Raw genomic sequence first — 9,132 nt, forward strand, 5'->3', positions numbered from 1 at the left:
GCCCAACTATGGGACTTTAATAACGCTGGGACTTCGCTTGGACCACAAGCCCCCTTCCTCATGGTTCCTTGCCTCTTACGGATGCTTCTGGAAAACAGCTCCAGAGGAAGCACTGGGGTTTCTTCAGATGAGTTCTCCAAAAGTGCTCTTCTCTCTTCACTTGCCTTGCTTCAATGGGCAAAGGGCAGTGTTCCCTTCCTTGGGGCTAGGAATGTGGCGGGGATCAGGGACATTCCCATTCCTGCAGCACCAGGGACTGGATACTGGAGCTGCCCCAGCTGCTCCAGTTTGTGCTTGATCCTGGCCTGACCTGTTGGCTGGAGAGAGTTGCTCTTCAGCAAAAGGCACAGGAAAGGGAAACCTTCCCAGGGCTTCAGATCAGAGGAAAGACAAGAATCCCCTCCCCCATTACTCTGAAGTGATATTCCACCTGGAGGGCCATAGAAAAGAAACAGCAAAGATTATTACTGGCATCTGGTATTTTCCAGTGCACAAAGGTCATTTCTCATCCTCCTTTCTGCCCCTTGTCTTCAGCCTTCCTGTCAGTGCTCTTATGCCCCTAAGCTAATACTGGCAGGTCTGCAAATTGCATTTTTGATCTGACCAATGAGCTAAATGATCACTGAGCTAAACAGAAACTGTCCATCTTCTATCCCTGAAAGGCCCAGCAGGTACATTCCCTCTAGAAACAGGGACAAAGGGGAGGTGTTCTTCTGAGGTGTTTCCTGAGAATGCAGCAGTGACAAATGCATTGCAAAACTACAGCATGACCTGCACCTTTTAAAGCAAGGCTCAGACAAGGTCGGTCAATGGCCAAATGAACACGCAGGAAGGGTCTTTCATACTCACTGCCCATAGAACTGTGCTTTTCCACAAGTCCATATGGCACAAGGAGGACCTCAGTCAGTAGCTCGTACCTCTCCTGGCCACCTCTGGATTCTTGTAACCAGTTTCTCAGGTGGCGGCATGACTTCAGCACTGCCCTTCCTCCTGCCTCGCTCCACCTTCCTTGAGCAGCTCCCTTGGATGCCTGGGAGCACGCTGAAAATACACATTGTGGGGAGGTGGTGTGAGCACAGGCGGAGTTTGGTCTCTGTCCTGTACTCACAAGCTGGGCAGAGACAGAGATCAGCCCCAGCTGAAATGCCCAGGGCTGCATGATGTGCCCGCAGGAATGCTCAGCATGCCCAGATACAGGCTCTGTCTTGATGCGGCAAGGAGAGCAGCAGGGTCCTTTATAAAGACAGCCTCTAAGAGACACAGTTACCCCGTCCTCGCAAATGTATTAAACACTGCTCGATGGCCTCAGCTACCGTGTGTTTAGGTATGGAAAACTGATTGTTCCTGGAGACCCAGTGTCAAAGAAGGAGAAAGTGGGCAGGGGTGTAAAGGCATTCCTGCCATCGAGGGATCAGGAGTCACTGCGACATGTGATAAAAGATATTCAGAGCTACTATGAACCTGGTGTCCAGAGGAAACATCTCACCCAAACAAGCACAAGGGTCCAGGGTCACCCTCATCCATTCCTCCAAGTGTCTCACCTGCCATGAGGCGCTTTGCCCTCAGCTTTCTTCCCCTTTCCTTTCTGCATAGTCGGAGCTGTTATTTTGGCTGGAGGATATCTCTCTCTCAAGAGGAGCTGCTTGACAGGAAGATTTCCTGTAAGCAGGAGACAAGAAAACACCTCAGGATAGAATTGCAGAGACCTTTTGAAAAGGAAGGATATGCAGATCTGATCAAGCCTGTGATAAAACTGTGAGGCTTCCAGCTGATTCCTTTTATGCCTTGTTTCCTGGGTGGTCTTTGGCCCTTCCGGACACTGGCTTCTCTCTGTCTTTTAGATTTTACTGTGCAACATCATTTCCTGTGGTACTGTTTTTTCTGTTCTTTCATGTTCTATCCTAGTCACATTACAAAAAAGGAGGCTTGCTGGGATGTACTGGTGAATGATCAGAGTCTCTCTGGGGGCAACAATTTCACACAAGGGGAGCAGATCCTTGGATCTGTCTACTGATCTCATATGCCTGCAGTTCCTCTGTTGACACAGTCAACCCAAAGGCACTGTTTTGGGGATGTTTATGAGAAATTCGGAAAGAAAGGTAAGAACTCCTTGCTTTGAAAATGAAGGAAGTCTTGGCATAGGTTACCAGACTTTGTACTATCTACTCAAGGTGACTCTTCCCACCACTTGAAAATAGACTGATTCCATGAAAGAGCTCAGCCCCTCCATTACATACAGCTCCAGGCACAATTTAGGATTCACATTGCCCAAGGACAGTTCTCAAGTTTGCCTCCCTTCTGCACCAACGCCTCAAAATAAGAGCAGTTTGCAGTGCACGCCAGGGCACTGAGTCCCGTGCAGATGGGGGAAAGTTTAACTTGGAGGTATCAGCTGCAGGTAGGAGTGTTGGGCTGCCCCGAGGTCTTGTTCCCTCAGGAGTCACTGGAGATTTCCCATATTGGGTAAGCAGCATCACCTCTAGTGCCTCATGCTACCTGAGACATCACACTGTCACCTTGGCTCCAATGCCCTGCCAAAGAGGACAGAGGGAGAAGACACAAACCCCTGCCAGGAACCAGCTGTTTCATTACCTTTCTTGCCACTGCACCCATCTTTTCCCATCTCTTGTTCCCGGGTCGGCTTCACAGGTGCCACGGGTGGTTTTCTAGCTGTACTCTCAAACTTGTACCTGCAAACAGGAAAAAGACACCAGTCTAAAGGGAGGGCACCACACTTCCTTTGCCCCTTGGGTGAATAATGAGGACACAGGGGCATTTGGGAGCTACTGGGAAGTCCATCTTTTTCCAAAGCAGAATATGAAGAATACGCCAGATGCTGGAGGAGTGCAGTACCAAGCTGAGTGACATCGTGAAGACCTCCAGCACCTGGAGGGGCATGAGCTTCCTCATCAGGCCCTTTGAGAGCTTTCCTAGCCTTCCTATGAGAAAGCTCATTTTAACCCAGATCCTCTGTGCTGCCGTTGGGACCATCTCCCATCTCCCGTTCAATGTTCATGTCCAGGCAGAACACAATAGTCTCCTTTCCTACAGCTTTCCAGCACCATTTCTAATTCCCGTCTCACCCTCCAAATCACTTGCAGGCCCTCCCAAGCTCATGTCCATCCATCTGTAAAAAGGAACCTCCATCTCCCAGACAAGTAATGGAACAAAACACTGAGCATGATGGGAGCCAGGACAAAGCTCGCCAAAACCCCACTGGGCACACGCTTCACTTTGGCCTAGACAGGCCTCCCACAAAAAAACTTTTGACCCCAGAAAACACATTCAGGACACATTTGATTCATGCAGGTCTCACAGAAGACATGAAAATGTCCCAAGCCAGCAACTAGTAGGGACCTGCACTTTGATGCACATTTCAAAGAGTTACTCTCAGATGAATTTCTGAGCAGCCTTCACAAGCACTGGCAACACAATGCTACCAAACATGCCGTGAGAAGCTGCTCGCTTGGCCACCCAGGTGCTAAGAAGCAAACATACTCACTCAGGAAAGATGATGACCTGACCAGAATGGGTCTGAGAAGCAGCGGTTTTGGTGCCTGAGAGGACTGAATCCCTCATCTCTGGCACCTGCAAGGTGAGAGACACGTGTGAGGTGATGCTGAGAAAATTATCTCAGTGCTCACAAGGGCAGCAAACTTTTCCACTGCTCAGAGAAGAAGCTGCCTCACTGAAATGCTGAATTTTTCCATTCCCCTCAACAGCCCCTCAGTTATGAAGCACAGAAGCTGGAGAGAAATTAATGAGAGAGGGTAAGAACACTGTCAGGCTTTTTGCAAGGCTGAGAATCCAGAGACTCAGTCAGGAGACTAGGTCTTTCCTAATGCAGAAGCTGATGGAGGCAAGCACAGGAGAAGGCATTTCACTAGCTGGAGTTCCTGGCAGCTGCATTTTCCCTGCCGGCTTGATGTGGGGTTAACCCCACAGTCTCTCCTAACATTCAGACAACTGCCTCTGCACCATAGAGGCAAACAGGTAACAACTGGGAAGGCCAAACCTCTGAGGTGCGTTCAAGGGGCAGCTGCTCTGGGACCCACTGCAACAAAGGCTGGAGAAAAGGCCCTGGCCCAGAGAGTGGACTGAAAAGACACCACGGACTAGGACAGAAGGAACAGACAGAGCTGGGAAGCCTACAGGCCTACAGCCTGCTTGCATCTCTGCCTTAACCCTCGAGGGGCTCACCTCAGCCTGCTTTCACATCTCACCTTTCCAGAGGCACCTGAAAGACCAGCATGAAGGACAGGGCTGCACAAGAGACCTGGGGAAGGGCATCGGGCTCAAATGATTCTCACTTTGACATGCTGCAGCCACGACTGCCAGCGTGCAGATGCACACATTAGGACAGAAAGGCCCCCTTCATGCTGGTGACACTCCAGGGCACTGGGAAGAGCTGGTCAGCACAACTAGACCAACATAGCAACAGCAGCAACAGGGGGCTGGTCCCATATGGGCCTTGGTCTGCCTGGGCCTCTGCTTCCTGCCCAGAGAGTGGGGTCAGCAATGATCCCTGCAAAAACAAACCTACACAGACACAGACCTAGAAACGCTACAGAGCAAGAGCATGAGAGTGATAAATATTCTGACCAGCTGCCATTTGGGAGAGATGAAACACACTCAGGCCCTCCAGCTTCAAAGAGAGAGGACTGAGGTCAACAGAGATTTCACAGCAATGTCTGACATCCCCACTGGTCCAGGCAAGGGGAGGAGGGATCCATTACGATTCCTCACCACAGCAGAGCTCAAGGGCATCCCATGAAGGGATCAGGCCAAGCTTCCAAAGGGACACACAGAAATATTGTTACACAGCTTAAGGGCAAAATGCTGAACTCACTGCCTTACCATCCCAGGCACAGCCAAAGGACACATGGGTTCAAATGTCATCACTAAAGGGCACTAAACCATGGCTTTCTGGAAGGAGGGAAGTCTACCTGGAAAAAACACACAAGACCTGCCCTTTCCTTGGACTTTTTTCCCTCAGCACATGGAAACACGCTCCCGGGCTGGACAAATCTTTGGGTGGACCCAGCACAGCTATTCCCAGGGTCGTCTTTGTTGCCAAAACCTCTGAATGCTCAAGACAAACTGTCTAGGGAGCTGACATTACTCTAGGCCAGGACTGTCCATGTGCCTAAACAGGTCATGGCAGGCTAATAGAACTGCAGTCACTTGTGATTTAAAAAAGGACTACAAGTAGTGCTGGAGAAATGGAAAACTTACCCCAAGAAGAACTTCTACCAGCTGCTCCGTCCCATTCAGCCTTCTCAGAAAGTCTCTGTAAAATCTCATTTTCACATCTACTCCTTGAATAACAAGCATGCCAATGTCCTTCAACACAAGGGCAACATTCTTCCCACTCTCCAGGCAGTGGGAGAAAAGATGCGTGGTCTCTTCTATGCAAGCCTCCACTGTTTTCCGAGGAACAGAGATGTCTGAGGCTATGCGAGCATACTTCAGGGGCTCGGAGAGCTTATGACCTAGGAAGCAGAAAAAGAGGAACACAGTCACTAGCGGAGCAGTTCAGCAGGCTAAAACAGAGCATCGGCAGCTTTGAGGTCTTCAAGCAAGACAGTGCTATAGAGCTGTCTTCTTTAACATCTGGTAAAGCTCCTGAAGGAATCTCATGTCATCTCTCCCTAGGAGAAGTTCAAAGTACTCTGCAAACGGATGTGCCAAGTGTACAGCAATGCTTTCTTCCCTACAGAGATTGAAAGAAAGGGCCTGGCCATCTCGTATGAACATGGGGCACGATGGCAGGACAAGGAGAGGAGAAAGGGGACCAGTTCCCAAGAGGGCGGAGTGGGTGCCAGGTACTTGTGCTCACACTCTGTGCATTCCAGGTTGGGAGACATTTAGCTGTGCCACATCACATGGTGAAAGAAAGAAGGAAAACACAAGCACTGCACTACACCCCTTCAGATCCTTCCAGCCACCCCCAGCACCCTCAGAACTGCACAGCAAACATCCCTGCTTTTGGTGCCAGCGGCCCAGCTCCAAGAAGCGCCACACTGATGTTGACATCACAGAGAAGATAGTGAGTCCTTTGAAAGGAAAGACCCACTGCAAACACAACTTGGAGCTCCTGCTGCCCCACAGGCATCACCCATGTCCACTACAGATGCAGGGCTCACAGGGATGACCAGCAATCACAGCAAAGATGGCCTCTGATGGGTTTTCATACACACTATTGTCCCCATCTCCATTTCAAAGCTCTCTGCAGCTGCCTTTGACCTACTTCAAAGCAGAAGGAGAAAGGAAGAGCCAGCATGAATGCCCTTATTCAACTTTACAAGCTCCAGTGTGGCATAAACATGGACCAATGTTTTTAAATCAATCTGATGAGAAGTAGCAGCACCAATACATCTGGCATGTAGCCAGCTGTTAAACAAGTCAGGGAGAGAGGGAGTAGAATTGTAATGTGCATTATGATGACATTATAACTTAAAATTGAAGCTGTTCTCAGGACCTGGAGAAGCAATTCTAGGTTTCTAACAGTCACTGCTGAACAGCAGTTATGCACACCCCAAAGATGTCCTAAGGCAAAGCAAAACTTTCAGCCTGTCTTCTTACCAGGAGCATAGGCCTTATCATAGGTGAGGCCGTGAACCTCTGCAATAGTCTTCGAAAGACGGAACACGGGTCTGTGAACAGTCAGGAAACCATGCTTCCCAACACCAACTCGTTCAGTTACAACACCAAAGGTCCCAAGCCGAATAACTCTCACTCCCTGAAATCACAAAGGAAGAGAAGAATTATGAGGCTGGTAGCTGGACAGGCTGGTGACTTGTCAGCGCATGGGGATGGTGCTCAGTGCCCTGCCCAATCCTGCTGTACAAAGGGGACAGATGAAGCACTCAGAAAAGCTTTGGAGAAGCCTTGGAGAAGTTCTTCTGAAGAACTTTCCAGATGTTTTCATCCCCCTCCTCTTCACCCTCTCAAAAATACAAGTCAGAGGTGTTGCGCAGACTTCTGCTTTGAACACACTCAAATCTAGGGTAGAAATGTCTAAGGGGGTGAGGAAATAAAAGATGGAAAAGCAACTCATACACCCACTTAAATAACTTATGCTAAAGCAGGGCTCACCAACTAGGTCTGTAAAAACTTCTCAGCCGCACACTTCCCCACTCAGCAGAAGGCAAGAGGCAAAGTATTAGATCAGCTAAGGCAAAGAGGAAGTCTTGGGAAAACTTCTACTTCAGGAACAGAGAATGAAAGCAGTTTCTAAGGGTTTTTTCTATGTCCTTTCAAAAAGAATAGGAGACACTGGAAGGGTACTTTGGTCTTTTTTCCAAAAAATCATTCCTTTTCCACTGTTACATTCCCAAACCCAGCTGGTGCCGTCACTGGCCTGACAGGAGAAGGGGCCCAAGAGCCGGGGGCTCCCACGGGGCCGGAGGCGGCCCAGGCCGGGCCGCGCCTTCCCCAGCAGCTGCTCGCACACACCGGGCCGCGGTGCCTCCGGCTGCCCCCTTGCGCACACAGCCGCTCGCTCTGCCCAGCCCGCGGCCCTCGGCCCTCGGCCCTCGGCCCTCGGCCCCGGCGCGGCAGCTCCCGGCGCTGCAGCTCGAGGCTCCGGGCGGCCCCGTGCCGGGAGACACTGCCCCGCGCGGTAGCAGCCGCCTCTCGCCCCCTCCCTCCCTGCAGGGCCCGGGCAGCCCTGGCCCCGCCCCCGCCCCGCCCCTCGCCTCCCTCCTCTGCGCCAGTGCGCATGCTCCGAGGGAGGAGGCGGCACTTCCGGCCCTATGGGGGCGGGGCCTGTGTGTCCATGGCCACCGCCTCTGGTGCCGCCGGCCCCGCCCTGCCGCGGCGCTGCTCTCGAGGCCGTGGAGAAGCAGCTGCGGCAGCGGCGGGTGTTGGCGGCTGCTGCGCAGGGAGCCCGGAGCGACGCTGCGGCCCGGTGTGTGCTCGTGTGCGTGGAGCCTGCGGCGGCTGCTGCTGGCTGGGGCCGGGGCCGGGGCGGAGGGCGGGGAGCGAGGGGGAGCGGCGCCGGGCTGGCCCTGGGCTGCGGGAGTTGCGCTGCAGGGGAGCGTCGGCGGGGAAACGCTGCTGCCAGGGCGCTGCTGCCACAGGGCCCTGCTCTGCCCCGGGGCCTGGGCAAGTCTGCACGAGGGGACGCACGCGCACATGACGGGAGCCCCGGGAGGCCGTGGCCTTTTGTTCAGAAGTGGGTGAACAACCCAGGGGCCATCGCAGCCTTTGGCGTTATCTGCCATGAGCGGGGGGCCCTGACATTTTGTCTCCATCAGGAGCCCAAGAAAGGGGCTGGAGGGGGGATCCCAGAGTGTCCCTCTGCCGGGAGAGCATAGAGAAGCGCTGGAGGCTGGCCCAGAGGAGCCACCTGACCATAGAGATGGGCTGTCCCCTCCAGGTGACCATAGAGATGTGGCATGGTATGTTGCAGACTGTCCCTCTGCTGCAGAGACCATGGAGCCGGCGCTGGTGGAGCCGACCCCAGAAAGTCCCCGAGACTCGTGACCCTCCTGAACTCCCCTTCTCACCGCGCTTTCCTTTCCACCCCTTCTTCATCCCACGCTACTTCCAGTGCTACCTCCATGAGAGAAACGTGACTTGTCCCAGTTTCCTGGACGTTACGTATCACAGCAAATACAGCTCTTCCCTGTTTCTGGGGTTCGACCACAGGTGTGAAACGCTGGTGCTGGCTGACGTTCAAGATCTTTTCACAATACAAAAAGCATTCCCAGCTTTTACATTTGTGGTGCTTTTCCATGCAGACTGGGCACCTCTCTCACAAAATCCTGGACAAACCATTTAAAGACTAACAGCCAGGGCCTTGTGCTGGTCCAGATCTACACGTCAGCTTGCAGTTAGGGCATCTTATAGTTGTGCCCATGTTATCTGCAGTCTTGCAGCAGGCAGAAATGGCAATAATGCAGCTATGGAGATGTTTGTGCAATGCCTGACAAAGCTCAGAAGAGTTTCTCCACCCAAATACCTTCCTGCCATCCTTAACATGAGAGTAATGTTTCTTGTGTAAAAGGAGAAAACAGGTCTTGAGATATTTGAGACTGTTTTTTGGCTTAAATATCCCCCAGCTTTTTTGTACCCTTGGACACGATGAAGATGTGTTTAGTAATGTGTAGCAGATCCTCAGACAAT

Source organism: Apteryx mantelli, chromosome 20, assembly GCF_036417845.1.
Source record: "Apteryx mantelli isolate bAptMan1 chromosome 20, bAptMan1.hap1, whole genome shotgun sequence".
In the NCBI taxonomy this organism is placed as follows: domain Eukaryota; kingdom Metazoa; phylum Chordata; class Aves; order Apterygiformes; family Apterygidae; genus Apteryx; species Apteryx mantelli.